This window comes from Acinonyx jubatus, chromosome E3 (genome assembly GCF_027475565.1).
Source record: "Acinonyx jubatus isolate Ajub_Pintada_27869175 chromosome E3, VMU_Ajub_asm_v1.0, whole genome shotgun sequence".
Lineage (NCBI taxonomy): Eukaryota > Metazoa > Chordata > Mammalia > Carnivora > Felidae > Acinonyx > Acinonyx jubatus.
In genome coordinates, this window is record NC_069398.1 from 11012633 (window position 1) to 11029491 (window position 16859).

The window sequence follows — 16859 nt, forward strand, 5'->3', positions numbered from 1 at the left end:
CTGCCATATAAAAAGATGTCATAGTGGCCCAAAATTTAACCGTGGCTATAGTACCATCATCACACTAGTGATATAGTACCTCACAGTACAAAAGATGTTTACAGGTCAGTGTATACTGTGTGAGAGTTCAGGTTGTTCAAACCCAAACATCTCCTGTGCTAAAAATATATTACTAAAGGTCACCAAGTGAGGGGGGAAGATCCTAAGTTGTTGCCAGAAGGAAAAGAGGTCTGATATATGGGATGACCTTGGAAGCTTCCACAAAAAAGGAAGGACTTGGTCTTAGCCTTAAAAGAAAGATGGAACATTGGATTGTCTGCTGGCACCAAGATGATATCCCAAGGGGAGGAAATTGTGTGTGTTTGTGTGTGTGTGTGTGTGTGTGTGTGTGTGTGTGTGTGTGAGAAATACCAATTTTATTAAAACATACTGTATATTTTTATGGGGTGCTTGCATGGCTCAGTCATTTAAGCATCCACCTTCAGCTCAGGTCATGATCTTGTGGCTTGTGAGTTCAAGCCCTGTGTAGGGCTCTGGGCTGACAGCTCAGAGCCTGAAGCCTGCTTCAGATTCTGTGTCCCCCTCTCTCTCACTGCTCTTCCCCTGTTCTCTCAAAACTGAATAATCATTAAAAAATTTTTTTAAATGTACTGTATATTTTTGACAACTACACACACACACACACACACACACACACACACACACACACAAAGGATAGGAAAATATCTAAAGGGAAACAGAGCAATCTGACAACAGTGGATTACTTGGAGTAGCTGGGAAAAATTTGAGAGACCGTAGCCTTATATACACTGAACAGTTTTTACAAACAGGCTATAGTATAATTTTCATTAATTTCAAATTTATTTAAACCATGTTTTCATGTCAATGGATGCAGAACACAAAATCCAATGATTTTGTTATTTATAATTAATAAATTAACCATTAATTTATAATTAGTAAACATGATTATATTACATTATGATAAAAACACTCAATAACTTCATAAAGGGTGGTCATAAAACTCCACAGCTAATATATTTAGGGAGAAAGGACTGGGTGTTTTCCCCCTAAAATTGGGGACAAGACAAAGATATTCTCTCTACTTTAGTTCAACATAGCACTAGAGGTTTTAGCTAAGGAAATTAGGCAAGAAAAGAAATAAAAGGTATCGGATTGGAAAGGAGGAAGTAAAACTATCTCTATTCTCTGTACAGACATGATCTTCCATACAGAAATTCCTAACTAATTCACACACACACACACACACACACACACACACACACACACACACAAAAGAACTAATAAACAAGTCCAGCAAGGTTGCAGGATACCAAATCAATATACAAAAATCAAGTGTGTTTGTACATACTTAGCAATGAACAATCTGAAAATGAAATTAACAGAACAATCCCATTTGTAATAGCATCAAAAAGAATAAAATACTTAGGAATAAATTTAACAAAAGCACTGCAAGACTTAGGCTGGAAACTGCAAAGAAATTTTAAGAGACCCAAACAAAAGAAAAGACAGCCTGTGTCCATTGATTGGAGGACCTGATGTTGTAAAGATGGCTGGCGGTACAATTTGATCTGCAGGTGCAATGCAATCTCTATCAAAATCCCAACTGCCTTTTTTTTTTTTTAACAGAAATCAACAAGCAGATCCTAAGTTTCATGTGAAAATATAAGAGACCCCAAATAGCCAAAACAGTCTTGAAAAAGAACAAAGTTGGAGGACTCACATTTCTCTATTGGAAAACTTACTATAAAGCTACAGTAACCGAATGCTAGTGGCATAAGGACAGGCATAGATCAATAGAATAGAATTGAGAGTCCAGAAATAACCCCTTAAATTTATGGTCAATTGATTTTTAACAAGAGTGCCAAGACCATTCAATGGGGAAAGAATAGTCTTTTCAACAAATAGTGATGGAACGCCTGAATATCCACATGCAAAAAATCAAGTTAGACTCCCACCTTGTACAATATACAAAAATTAATCCAAAATTAATCAGACCTAAATTAAAATGCAAAAATGGTAAAACTCTGAAAAGAAAACATAGGTGTAAATTTTCATGACTTTGGATTAAACAACAGTTTACATAACAAAAAGCACAAGCAACAAGAGAAGAAAAGCACATCGGACTTCATCAAAGTGGAAAACTTTTGGCTCCTAAGAACACCATCAAGTGAATAAAAAAGTCAATTCACAGAATGGGAGAAAATATTTGCAAATCTTGTATCAAATAAGGGCTCAATATCTCGAATATATAAAGAATTCTCACAACCCGACAAATAACACAATTACAAAACTGGCAAAGGATTCAAATACACACTGCTTCAAAGACTATATGCAAACCCATGAAAAGATGTAGGAAATGTAAAGCAAAACCACAGTGAGATACCACCTCACACCCACCAGTATGGCTAGAATCCAAAAGACAACAAATGTTGGTGACAGTGTAGAGATCTTGGAAGGGCTCACACAGTGCTGGTGAGAATGGAAGATGGTGCTGCCACTTTGGAAAGCAGTTTGGCAGTTCCTCAAAAATCTAAAAATTGAGCCACCACTCCATGACTCTGCATTCCCACTCCTAGGTGTATATTTAAGGTAATGGAAAGCATCTGTCCAAACACTTGTACATGAAGGTTCACAGAAGCATTATTCACAGTAGCTGAAATGTGGAAAATAATCCAAATGTCCACCAACTGATGAATGAATACATAAAACGTGGTACATCCATGTAATGGAGTGTTGCTCGGCCATCAAAAGGAGTGAAGTACTGTTACCTGCTACAAAATGGGTGAACCTTGAAAGCTTTATGCTAAGTAAAAGGAGCCAGACACAATAGGCCACATAGTCCATTTAAGTAAAATGTCCGGAATAGGTAAATCCCTACACAGAAACCAGATTAGGGGCACCTGGGTGGTTCAGTCTGTTAAGCGTCCCATTTGGCTCAGGCCATGATCTTGCAATCCATGAGTTCGAGCCCCATGTCAGGCTCTGTGTTGACAGCTCAGAGCCTGGAGCCTACTTCGGATTCTGTGTCTCCCTCTCAGCCCCTCCCTTGCTCTCTCTCTCTCTCTCTCTCTCTCTCTCTTTCTCTCAAAAATAAATAATAAAGATTGAGAAAAAAATTTTAAAAAGATACCAGATTAGTGGTCGTCAGGGACTGGAGGAAGAGAAGCACTGGGAGTGACTGCTAATGGCATTGTTTTGGGTGATAGAATGTTCTGGAATTAGATAGTGGGGATGGTTGTACAACTTTGTGAATAAAAAGCACTGAATTGTAAACTTTAAAAGGGTGAATTTTATGTTATGTGAATTCTATATAAGGAAACAAATGAGGGGAGCCTGGGTGGTTCAGTCGGTTAAGCATCCACCTCTTGGTTTCAGCTGAGGTCATGGTCTCATGGTTCATGGATTTGAGCCCCATATCTGGCTCCATGCTGACAGTGTGGAGCCTGCTTGGGATTCTCTCTCTCCCTGTCTTTCTGACCCTGCCCTGCTCACTCACTCACTCTCTCTCTCTCTCTCTCTCTTTCTCTCTCAAAACAAATAAATAAACTTAAAAAAATAATAAACACATGGATATTATGGGGAAAAATACAAAGCAAGGCACTTTATTCCTTTTAACCATGTGTTCTTCTGACACAGGTTCTTGATTTTGGGCCTGGATTTGTGAATAACAGTGAGGTATCCTATGACCAGAAAAAGGGATTTTCAGGAATTCGTGAAGTGTTACCTCATAGCTGGCAATGGTACAAACTCTCTTTCCTTACACACTCGCATGTAGTTTCACTGCACTTACCATGAAGGTTTTGCAATTAATGAAAACCTTTACTTGTACTTTCTTAAACACCATGAAGGAAAAATATAGTCTCCCACAAAATTTTTTCATATGCTAAAATATACATAACATGAAATTTACCATTTTGGAGTGCCCAGGTGACTGAGTTGGTTAAGCGTTCCTACTCTTGATTTTGGCTCAAGTCATGATCCCAGGGTCATGAGATTGAGCCCTGCATCAGGCTCCCCGCTCAGCGTGGAGCCTGCTTAAGATTCTCTCTTTTTCTCTCTCTTTCCTTCTGCCCCTATCCCCCACTCATGCTCACTCTCTCTCTAAAAACAAACAAATAAATTTTTAAAAACTATAAAAAAGAAATTTACCATTTTAACCATTTTTAGTTGTAGAGTTCAGTGACATTAAGCACATTCACGTTGTTGTACAGCCGTTACCACCATCCATCTCCAGAACTTTTTTCATCATTCTAAACTGAAACTCTGTGCCCACTAAACAATAACTCCTCCCTATTCCCTCCTTCCCCCAGCCCCTGACAACCACCCTCCTACTTTCTGTCTCTAGGATTTGACTACCTAGATAACTCATATAAGTAGAATCATATAGTCTTTGTCATGACTGGCTCATTCCACTTCGCATAATGTCCTTAATATTCATCTATGTTGTAGCATGTGTCAGAACTTCCTTCCTTTTTTTATTATATTAAAATTTTTTTTAGTGTTTATTTATTTTTGAGAGACAGAGCATGAGCGAGGGAGGGGTAGAGAGAGAGGGAGACATAAAATCCAAAGCAGACTCCAGGCTCCAAGCTGTCAGCACAGAGCAGGATGCAGGGCTCGAACTCACAAACTGAGAAATCATGACCTGAGCCGAAGTCGACGCTTAACTAACTGACTGAGCCACCCACACGCCCCAGAACTTCCTTCCTTTTTAAGATTGAATAATATTCTTGGCAGGAAGTTTTAAAATCCAGAAATCTGACATCCTCACTTATCATAAAACTAGCTGGACATATCATAAAAATATATTTTAACCAACCACATTAAAAGAAATGTCACATGGTATGAAAAGCTATGTGTACTGAGCTATTCTTGGTAGCTGTGACTTTATAATTAGCCATATAAATAGATTCCTGGTAGTTATTACTAGATATTAAACACGTCTGTGAAAGGAGACATGCTCTTATTCCTTCTTTCAGAACACTAGAGTAATGGTTAGTCTAGATTGTTTCAACATGCAAACTGAATTTTTTAAATCCATTTGGATACTGTGAATGAAATCTGGTCCTCTGGACACTCTCCTTTCTGAAGTGTGATTGGTCATAAGCTGCCACATCAATGGTTCTTCTGCTTATGAAATACTGGATAGAATAGGTAACAATTAATAGAGAAAACTCTGCTCTCCTGTGAAGTTCAAATGAAGTTCTCATGGGCCATAAGGATTGAAATTTCCTTAATGATTTAGGACAGAGAGACCAGATAAATCCATTGAATATTGGTTCTGTCTAAATAAGCTCCAGGTGTTTTATGCCTTCTGCCCATTTGTTTATTTTATTTTGTCTAACTCAGCCTAGACTCCAGTGTGGCACACAGTCTTCCCTCTTCCCAGGATCAACTTCCCCTCTAGGCACTGTGACAACTGACAATCACAAAGGCTACTAATCATTACCGTTTTTGTTCATTTGATGAACAATACAGAGCAAGGTTGCTCCAGCAGCGCCTTTGTGGCTTTGCAGGAAAAAAAAAATTGGAGATCCTGATCTCCACCTGCAGAGAACAATGAGAATCTGTGCATTTATACCTTTGTCTGTTGTGCAATGACCTGGGGTGGATGAGGTGCCCCCAAGGAGAAATCGCTTGCTGTAAACGAAGAGCGCATGTTTGAAGTCGGACAGCCCCCCGCCCCCTCACCGCACAGGTGGGTCTGTGTCGGCTTGGACACTAGAATATCGTATCCCTCTGGCTACAGGGATTAGTTCATGATGGGCAAGACCTAAATCAGGCCACTCACACCTAGTGAAACTCCATTCTGGGAGTCTTACAGTTGTTCACACAGTGCAGCAGCTTGCTTTGCATGGGGGTCTCTGGGAGGCCCAGCTGTCCGCAAACATCTTGCCACTGTGTGAAGAACCCAATGGAGAAGTGACTGCAGAGGCGAGAGAGATGAGAGACAGGAGGGAGCTGAGCCTTTAAGGCTGTGGAACATCTGGATTCAGCTGTACAAATGAGTCTCTTCCAGAGGGGTTTCTGTCACAGTAGGAGTCCTGACAATGATAATTTTCAAGATAAAAAGTTCTAGACTCTTGATTAGTTGCACATTAAAGAGGATATGGACACAAAATAGAAATCTGGGTGCCACTTTGTCCCAGGGAAAGACTGGGGCCCATATCAGCTTGCCCTTAGTTGGGAAAGGGAAGCCTACCCCAAGGAGCAAAATTTTCTTAGGCACATATATTATTTTTATTGCTTAAGTAATAGATTTCCATTGTGGAAAAAAGGATAATACATACAAGTTTTTAAAAATTCAATCATGTATTCATCCCTTTAGAACTTTTCCTATTCATTAGGAAGTTTTTAAAACAAAATTATGATGATAATCACTGTTTTGTGCCTGCTTTTTCCCCTTAATGATTATATTGGGAATATCCTTCTTTGTCAGCACACAAAAGTCAGTTTCACAAATTATAATGGCTCTATAATACATAATTTATTTAACCATAGCTGGACATTCTAGTTTTCTCTACTATGTAACATACATTATGAAAAACATCCTTGTTCATATGTCTGCACCCTTATCTGATTTTCTCTATGAGATTAATTGCTAGAAGTAGAATTGATGGCTCAGAAAGTAAGCATCTTTTTTCAGAGTTTTGACAATTATTTCTATATTATTCTCTAGAGAGGCTGGAGACTAGCCTGTAGATATATTTACATGCACCAGCAATATAGACAAATATGCCCTGCTGTAGGTCTAGACAGGAGAGTGAAGAGAGGAAGAGTAAGAGATTGGGACCATAAAGTATGTCGAGGGAAGTTGAAGTTGCATGGACTGTGCAAGAGGGTATGAACAGGTAAAGGCAGTGTGACCAGTTGTGTGAGTTGTACACTGCACAACTCTGTCTGGGGAACACCATTTGCAACCAGTACAGCAGATCTCTGAGGCTTCACGAAGCCTGAAAAGTGATGATTGAGCGGCCACTTGTTATATCTACATATCTCTTGGCCTACTCTGGTAGCTGGAGGCTGAATAAGTGAAGCTCTACCAGAACCAAAGTTATGATACAGGATCAGAATTTTCTTCATGAAAGTGTATGACATCTTTTAGATTAAGTAAAATGTAAAATAATCAATACTCAATAATGTAGTAATTATAAAATAAAGACTGGGCATTTACTCAATGGAATATTATGCCGACACTAAAAATAATAAAGAGCATAGTGACAAGATGGATATTGCCATAGTATATTAAGTGAAGGAAGAATAAAATGTCTTATATATATATATGTATATGTATATTGTTTATAATTATGTTAAAACAAGTGCATGTAGATAATGCACAAGAAACAAATATATAAAAAATATTGTAGTTGTTCAGAGGTGGGATGAGGGTGACGTTTTTGCCCTCTACTTTTTTTTTTTATTTTTCAAATTATCTATTGTTTTTATAGATAGAAACAAAATTATATGTTATTTTTACAGTGGAATAAAAACATGTATAAATGATTCTTTTTTAATGTTTATTTTGAGAGAGTGAGAGCATGAGCAGGAGAGGGGCAAAGAGAGGGAGAGAGAGAGAATCCCAAGTAAGGGCCAGGCTCGAGCTCATGAACCATGAGATAATGACCTGAGCTGAAACCAAGAGGCAGTCGCTTAACCGACTGAGCCACCCAAGTACCCATAAAAACATTATTTAAATAAAGACTTGGAACCCTACATTTAACCATGATCCCTTTTCCTCTTTTCAAATTTGGCATCATTAAACTATTATTCCTCAGCCTCTTTAGGGCTCTGTGTGTGTGTGTGTCTGTGTGTGCATGCACGTTTACACACACTTGTGTCTATGTGTAGAAAAGAACTAGGCTCAAATGATTTTTTTGGGTAGCAAGGAAGTTTGATTATTTTGCCTATAGCTCTCCTGTTATAGTCTTAATTAACAAGAAATAACAGACCACAAGTCATTTGGAGAACTCTTTGATTTCATGAACAAAGAAAGCCTTTCACAGCACATGTGTTAGACTTCACTAGAGAAAAACCCATTGGATCAGCCAACAGTTTAAAAGGCAGGGGAGAAATATTGGCATTTCCCTCTTTATTTTTTTTTAATTTTTTTTAACGTTTATTCATTTTTGAGACAGAGACAGAGCATGAATGGGGGAAGGTCAGAGAGAGAGGGAGACACAGAATCTGAAACAAGCTCCAGGCTCTGAGCTGTCAGCACAGAGCCCGACGCGGGGCTCGAACTCACAGACCGTGAGATCATGACCTGAGCCGAAGTCGGTCGCTTAACCGACTGAGCCACCCAGGCGCCCCGGCATTTCCCTCTTTAGACCATTCTGAAGATTCTAAATAAAAAGTGGTGTGTGTTCCAAAAGAACTGAAAGTGGGGTCTCGAATAGATATTTGTACACCCATGTTCCTAGCATTATTCGCAATACCTAAATCGTGGAAGCAACTCAAGTGTCCGTCAATAGACAAATGGATAAGCAAAATGTGCTATATATATGAAATGTAATATTGTTCAGCCTTCAAAAGGAAAGAAATCTGTAATGTGCTACAACGTGGATGAACCTTGAAGACCTAAGGCTAAGTGAAATAAGCCAGTCACAAAAAGACAAATTCTGTATGATTCCACGTTATAGGAGGAGCTTAGAATAGTAAGAATCATAAAGACAGAAAGTATAACCGTGGTTGTGGGGCTGGGGAGAAGGTAAATATGGGAGTGTTCAGTGGGTACAGACTTTCAGATTTAGAAGATGTGAAGGGGTCTTGGGATGGATGGTGGTGATGGTTGCACAACAGTTACTTAGTGTACTTAATACTACTGCATAGTACATTTAAAAATGGTTAAGGTGGTGGGGCGCCTGGGTGGTTCAGTCGGATAAGTATCAGACTCTTGGTTTCGGCTCAGGTTATTATCTCAGTTTTGTGAGTTCAAGCCCCGTGTTGAGCTCTGTGCTGGCAGCATGGAGCCTGCTTGGGATTCTTGCTCTCTGCCCCTCCCCCACTCACTCTGTCTCTCTCGAAATAATAAACTTAAAAAAAAATGAAAAAATGGTTCAGGTGGTAAATTTTATGTTATGTGTATTTTACCACAGTAAGAGGAAAAGAAAGAGATGGGTGTTCAACTGTGTTTGATTTGATTGAACTTGATATTTTCCCCCTGAAAAACCACTCCTTTCTCTTTAAGTTAGGTAGAAAATGGATGAGGAGAACAGTGCAGGATAAAAGCCAAGCAACTATGAAAAGGCCCTTCAAAGAATACAAAGAAAAAGTTTTGTAGTTCCTCCCATATTTTTATGCAGACATCAGAAATTCCAAGTTGAAGCTCTGCACTTAGGGGAAGAGAAAATTTCATCCGCTTCTGGCAGCTGGCTGGGCTGGTAGGCGTGACCCTCCCCCCAAATGAGAACTTGAAGTTCTCATCATTAGCCTTAACTTTCTTGTTCTTAAATGTTGTGGGTGAGTGGAAAGACTTGTTTTATTCTGTGTAAAACATGCTTCATGGCCAGTTGTTAATAATATGGGCTCTAGCAGCAGACAGATCTGTTTGAATCTGTATGTCAGGTTATTGATAACTTTGGGTGGGTTATTTAACTTCTGAACCACAATTTCCTGTTCATAAAACAGGAATAATAATAGTTCCCACCTGTGAAGATTGAATTGGATGGTTAGTCCACATTTGGGCTTTGGCACAGTGTGAGGCACATAGTAAATCCACAGTAAATATTAGCTGATGTTGTTGCTGTTATTATTACTGGTTCCATCTTCCTCAGATCAAGAGTTGCATGCTCTACCGAGTAAGCTAACCAGGCATCCCAGGGCATCTGTTTAAAAAACCAGCAGGTGGCCTTCTTATATAGTTTATCAGGGACACCATGCATGCTCCCATCTCAAGGCCTTTGCACTTGCTGTTTATTCTTTGCACTTGGCAACTCTCAATCACAGTACCTTCTCTCGCTTCATTCAGGATTCTTCTTGAATATCTGTTCTGGTCACCCTTTCCAAAATGGCACCCCCTCATCACTCTCCAGCTTCTTACTTTGCTTTGTTTTCTGCCTATCACTTACCAATCACCTGACATCATACTGAATATTCACTTGTTTGTCTCTTGCCTGTCATCCTGACTGGAATGTGAGCTCTGTAAGGGTAGAGGTTGCTTGACTTGTTCATCCTGTATCCCCAGCCCCTAGAACACTGTCTGGCACATACTAGGTACATAATAAATATTTTAGTGAATAACTGAATCCCTTAAATTATCTCTCTAATGAAGGCATTTGAAAACAAAGAAGAACAAACTGTTCTGTTCCATTTTAAAAGCCCTTCTCTGGGATCGACACAGGCACTTACACACAGACTTTTGTGGGAAGGTACTTTTGTACCAGGATCCTTGAACTCAACAGCTGTGCTTGTTAATCCCCAAGAGATCACTCTTGAGAAAAGTGTATTCATTTTAGCATTGGACTTTGTGAACCACCTCTGCACCAAGCCTCGTAAGGTGAAGAAATGAAGTGTGTGAGGGGAAATTACGGTCCCCCAAACAGGCTTGAAAGGAGAGCACCAGCTGAAAGCTAATGGGGTGTGTTTAATTCATCTGAGTATTGGACAGAAAAGATTGTCTTCATTCGGAATTTCTGTCCTGAGTGCTGATATCTCCTGACAGGTGGGCAGACTTCCCTGGCAAAAGTCAGACATTGTATTGTGCAAAAGGAATGCTAAAAATGGGCGTTGCATCAGATTACCCTCAGCTTTCCTCTTGATGGTGCACAGCCATCTCTTGATAGCCTCAGAGGGTTGGTCACGACCTTTGTGATTTGATAAGAAATCTCTGCCCACAGTTCCTCTAGTGGGAACTCCACATAGACAGATTTATCTTCTTAAGGAATCTTCTTGGTGTTTGCTGGCCCATGAATACATTTTCAGTCTATTTTTCAGTTTCACTATCACCTTACCTTCCCAACCAGAAGATCCCCAAATGCCCTTTCCTTTAGGCTGTATTGCAGGTATTTGTGAACCTCCTCCATAGTAAAATTGGTTGTGAGCATTTTCTAACACATGGAGAATGTTTATAAGCTATCTAGGTCATGTATACGAGTTGATAAAGTAGAGTAAAACTTCTGTACTTCTCAACATTCTGGAGGTCTTGGTTTTAGGTGGGGATCCCGATATTAGACCTCTAGCATGTGAAGTGGAGTGCCCCCAAGGATGGCTGTGGGTATCCCTTCTGCCGGTTCCACTCAAATAGAGGCCTACTTCCTCCATTGACGTGTGGCTCCATATGTTCACTCTCTCATTTGACAGATGTGTATTGAGGACCTTCGACTTGCCAAGAACAGTGCTGGGTGCTTTAGAAACATCATCCACCTCTTGATGAGCTCAGAGGAAGCAATAACAAGAAGAATGATAATAATGTTAAGAATAGCAAAAACCTAGGGACACCTGGGTGGCTCATTCAGTTGAGCATCCGACTCTTGGTTTCAGCTCAGGTCATGATCTCAGGGTTCATGGGATTGAGCCCCATGTTGAGCTTTGCAGTGACAGCATGGAGCCTGCTTGGGATTCTCTCTTTCCCTCTCTCTCCGCCCCTCCCCAGCTTGCATGCTTGTGTGCATGTGCATATACACTCTCTCTCTCTCTCTCTCTCTCAAAATAAATTAATTAATTAAAAAAAAAAGAAGAAGAATAGCAAAATCTAGTGTTATTGCTTCTTTTGCTGTGTGTCAGGCACTGGATTAAGTGTTTTACAAGCATTATCTCCTTTATGCTTTATGCTGATCCTATAAAGTAGGCAGGTAGGTACTACTATTATCTCATGTGTAGATGAACCAACCAAGGCCTAGAAACCCTAAGTGACTTGCCCAACATCACACAGTGATAAGTGGTAAGGCCAGAGTTTAAGCCCAGGTCTGACTGTCCTCAGAATCCCATCTCTCTCTTTTATTTTTATTTTTATTTTTTGCATTCTTACTAGAAATGTATGAGAGTTCCCATTGTTCTATGTCCTTGCCAGTACTTAGTATGGTCAGTCTTTTTTAGTTTTAGCCATTTTAGTGGGTGTGTAGTAAATCTCATTTTGTGTATACGTGTTTTTTAATCAAGTTTCTCAAGATATATATTACATACAGTAAAATTTACTTTTTGTTGTGTATAGTCTTTCAGTCTTGACAACTGCATATAGTGTAACTACCCCCGTAATCAAGGCATAGAAACATTTATATCATCTCCCAAAATTCTCTCAGGCTGTCCCTCTGTAGTTAACCCCTGTCCCTACCACCAGCCTTGGATACTCACTGATCTGTTTTCTGCCCCTCTGGTTTTGCCTTTTCCAAAATGTCAGATAAATGGAATCATAAAAAATATAGCCTTTGTATCTGGCTTCCTTCCTTCACTGGACCTGATGCATCAGGTTCCTGCATGTGGTTGTGGAGATCAGTAGTCTCTTCCTTTTTACTGTTGAGTGATATAGCACCCCAATATAGCACCCCAATAAGAGAGAGCTCTTAATCCTGGTGATGAATTAGCACATGTGAGTTTAACAAAAGACTGGCTTATCTATTACCTATGGATTGCAATGGTTTCAAGCCTCACTGTATATCAAGGTCATCCTTGGAAAGATTTTCTTTTTAAATTCTAATACCCAAGGCCTCATTCCCCTGAGATTTTTGTTCAACTGGCCAGGGTGAGAATAAGAGATTGGCAGTTTTTAAAAGACCCCTGACGTGACACTAATGTACAGCCAGATTTAAGACCCACCAGTGAATTGGAATCCACTTTGCTACCTATCTACTAGATGATCCAGTGCAAATCACTATCCTCGGAATCTCAGTTTCTTTCTCTTTGAGACTGATGATAGCTGCCCAGCTCACCACGTTAGCATGAAGATCAAAATGTTCTTCAGTGGCACCACACAAGAAAGTGTCCTGTGAATTCTAGCTGCAGAAATGAATGGTATCACTATGGGTGTAATTATCTATCAGTGTCTTCCCTATTTGAAAAGTACCCTATTTGAGGTTCTGTTTCCTAAACACATCAGAGAGGTTTTCAAGAGCAGATGGAGAGAGTAGTCTTTCTCTGTCAATTTTATGTGTGCTATTAGAAGATTGCTTGAGGTATGAGAGTAGCTGGAACGCCAAGGAGCAGATGGAGACGAGAAGTGGGATAAACACACCCATTCCCGAGGGGTGGTGATGTGGGTAGATCTGGGCATGGCTGTAGACCACGATCTTCTGCCGGATGGGTTAAGTCAGCACTAATTTGCGGCAAGTAAACACTGATGTAACTAAAAGGACAAGGCAAGCAGAGGCATGGCGTCAAGGATTCAATAACAGTCCTCACCTCAGAGCAATGGAGGAGAGGCCTCCTTGTCACTGGCAAACGTCATATGAAACAAGAGGTCCTTTTACAACCACATCTGACCACCTCAGAACATATTGCAAGGAGGAGCATGTCAGTTTGGGTATGGAAATGGATGGCCATCTTTGTATGAAAAAAGTCTTTCATTGATATTTTTATTATAAAATGGAAGATAGTCACGGTAAACAAAATCCATACAGAAATAATGTCTTAGCTTGGGCTGCTGTATAACAGGATGCCACAGATCGGGGAACTTAAGAACAGACATTTATTTCTTACAGTTCTGAAGGCTGGGAGCCTCAAGATCAAGGTGCCGGCATATTCGGTGTCTGGTGAGAAACTTCTTCCTGGCTTGCAGATGGCTGCCTTCTTGCTGTGTCCACTTATGGCAGAGAGAGAGAGACAGAAAGAACAAGTTCTCTGATTTCCTCTTACAAGAGTACTAATCCCGTCATGAGGATCCTATCCTGGTGACTTCATCTAATCCTAATTACCACTCCCTAATCTCATCATGTTGGGGGCTACAATTTGAGGAGAACACATTCAGTCCATAACAAGTACTTTTTTTTAATTAAAAAAATTTTTTTTTATTTTTGAGAGAAAGAGCCAGAGTGCGAGCAAGGGAGGGACAGAGTGGGGAGGGACCGAGAGAGAGGGAGACACAGAATCTGAAACAGGCTCTGGGCTCTGAGCTGTCAGCACAGAGCCCAACACAGAGCTTGAACTTGTGAACTGTGAGATTGTGACCTGAGCTGAAGTTGGACACTTAACTGACTGAGCCACCCAGGTGGTACCTTATAGTTTATATATAACAAGTACTTTATTTTTTTTATTTTTTTATTTTTTATAACAAGTACTTTAAAGTTAAATGTGGAACTCTCCATTCTTGTCCTACTCTAAACCTGTCTCCCAGATAAAACCACTGTTAACAATTTGGTGTGTGTCTTTTTAGTGTTTTTCTTTTGTACATGTGAACATTTATGTATATTTATTGTGTTTTTTATAAATATGGGCACACACTCTACATCCTGAGTCCTGCCTTTCTTTTAGCATTGAGGATAGCTTTCCACATCAGCACACGTAGATCTATTCTGAGCATTTGTATTTGTGGGGTTTTTTAATGTTAATTTTTGAGAGAGAGAGTACAAGCAGATGTGGGGCAGAGAGAAAAGAGAACAAAAGATCTGAAGAGGGCTCTGCACTTACAGCAGTGAGCCTGATGTGGGCCTCGAACTCATGAACCCGTGAGGTCATGACCTGACCCAAAGTCAGATGCTCAACCCATTGAGTCACCCAGGTGCCCGCTGAGCATTTGTATTTGAAGGAAAACACACTGTTCATGTAGTTGGAAGGTACGAATTTGGCCAGTTTCGCATTCAAGATATTCCCAACCCAAAGTGAGCCCTGAAGTGGCAGGACCTGAGGAAAACCTGAGGAGTGGGTATTGATTTGTATTTTGTCAGCCAGCCCAACAATTAGTGACTTAAGGGCCAGCCTTTTTCCTTCTGCTTTTTTGTGACTGTTGCCTTCCCCAGATTGTTAGTCAGCTTTACAGCTTTCTTGACTTCCTCTTCCTCCTTTCCAGAGGGGGGTGTCTCCTGGTGCAGCTGTTCAGGGCAGGGGTGGGGGGGGGTGATTTCCTCTCTTTGTGTGCGTCATTAGCCATCACTCTGGCTTTCCCCTGGGGACAGCCGCCCAACCAGGTAAGCCAGTGTCATTTAAAGCAGCGCTTCCATTCTCAGGCAGAGGGTGATTGTGGTTTCTGGGTGACTCCAGGGTCCGCTTCTGGGTGAAGTCCGGGGTGACCTGGGTGGCCCAGGTGAAGAGGGATGGCGTCTGGCACAGAGACAGTGGCAGACAACTTGGTGCATGTCCCATTTTCTCTGTAAAGGGTATGCTGCCTAGAACTCGTATTCAAGACAATTCTTTTTCTAATACTTGGTAATTTTCTAGGCTAACTCGAAGGCAGTCTAATAGCATAAAGGTTAAGCAGGCATGCTCTACAATTAGATCAATTCATTCACTGATATTCACTCACTAGTGTTTATTGAGTACCTGCTATGGGGCAGGCAGGCATTGGTCTAGATGCTGGGAGTACTGCAGGGAATAAGACCAAGTCCCTGCCCTCATGGAACTGGCATTCTTGCCATAGACTATACAGATAAAAATAAATACATAATATAATGTCAAGAAGTGTGTCAGCTAGCTATTGTCACAATAATGCCGCTTAACAAACCACCCCAAAACTCAGTGGCTCACAACATACATTTATTTCCTACTCACATGCCAGCAGACCAGCCAGATTTCAGCTGTTCCAAATTGTGTTTGGCTGCACTTGGCTCTAGGCTGTTGGGTTCTATGTAGTTTTGTCCAGGGTCTGTCATTCTTCTGAGATCAGCAGCTGCCAAGGCCATGTTCTTTTTACATCAGAGATCAAAAGCTCTCAAAGGGGTGAGGAAAAACACACACAAGTCTTAAGGCCTAGTCTGGGACGTGCCACTTCCCCACTCATTCCAGTAGCCTAAGCAAGTCACATGGCCAAGGCCAACATCAATGAAGCTGAGAAGAGAGGCATTCTCTCACTTAGTTTCCATCAGGCCAGCATCCACAATGACTCCCCTGTGATCCCCACCTCCTGGTATTCTCATTTCTGAAGCATCCCTTCCCACAACTATACCAGGGTTGATATGTGTAACCAATAGAATATGGCAGAAAGAATGGCATGCCACTTCCAATATTAGGTTATAAATGACATTGCAGCCTTGGTCTCTCTCTCTCTCTCTCTCTCTCTCTCTCTCTCTCTCTCTGTCTGTCTTGGATCATTCACTCTGGGAGAAGCCAGCTGCCATGTCACGAGCAGCTCTACAGAGACACCCACATACAAGAACTGAGACCTCCACCCAATAGCTACATGAGTGAACCATCTTAGAAGCAGCTCCTCCAGCCCCACCAAACCTTCAGGTGACTACAGGCCCAGCTAACATCCTAGTTGCAACCTTGTGAGAGACCTTGAGCCAGAACCACCCAGCTGGGCCTCACCTGGATTTCTGAGCCTCAGAAGCTGTGTGAGATAAGTGTTCATTGCCATTGTGAGCTGCCAAATTTTGGGAGGTCACTTACTGTGCAGCAGGGGAAACGAACACAATAACGCAGGCTGCTGTAGAGAAACCAAACTGTAGGAGGTTAGAAGTAGAAGCAGGAAAACTATTGTAATATCCACATCCCTGCTACTCAAATTGGGGTCTGAGGACCAGTGGGGTCATCGTCACGTGACAAATCGTTGGCAGTGCAGAATCTAGGCCCCACCCCATACCTCTAGAATCAGAATCTGTATCTTAACAGGATTCCCAGGTGAGTCTTTGCATACGAAAGTTTGAGAGAAAGAGCTGTAGGGGACAGCCTGAGTAGTTGGAGTACCATGATGTGGGTTTGAATCCTGGCTCATCAACCCTGTGACCTTTAATAAGGTCACATTTTCCCAAGCCTCA

At 41.0% G+C, this 16859-nt stretch overlaps 1 protein-coding gene and 1 long non-coding RNA gene across 6 annotated transcripts in view; one reads left to right on the forward strand and one right to left on the reverse strand.

The window, feature by feature from the left end:
* Positions 1 to 16859, forward strand: part of IQCK (IQ motif containing K) — a 122334-nt gene that overhangs the window by 56628 nt on the left and 48847 nt on the right. The gene's annotated exons all lie outside the window — the stretch shown is intronic.
* LOC113594816 (uncharacterized) lies at positions 13545 to 16661 on the reverse strand. Its single transcript, XR_003415259.2, has 3 exons — positions 16411 to 16661; positions 15655 to 15811; positions 13545 to 13753 (listed from the first exon to the last, which is right to left on the reverse strand). It is a non-coding gene; the product is annotated as an uncharacterized LOC113594816 (long non-coding RNA).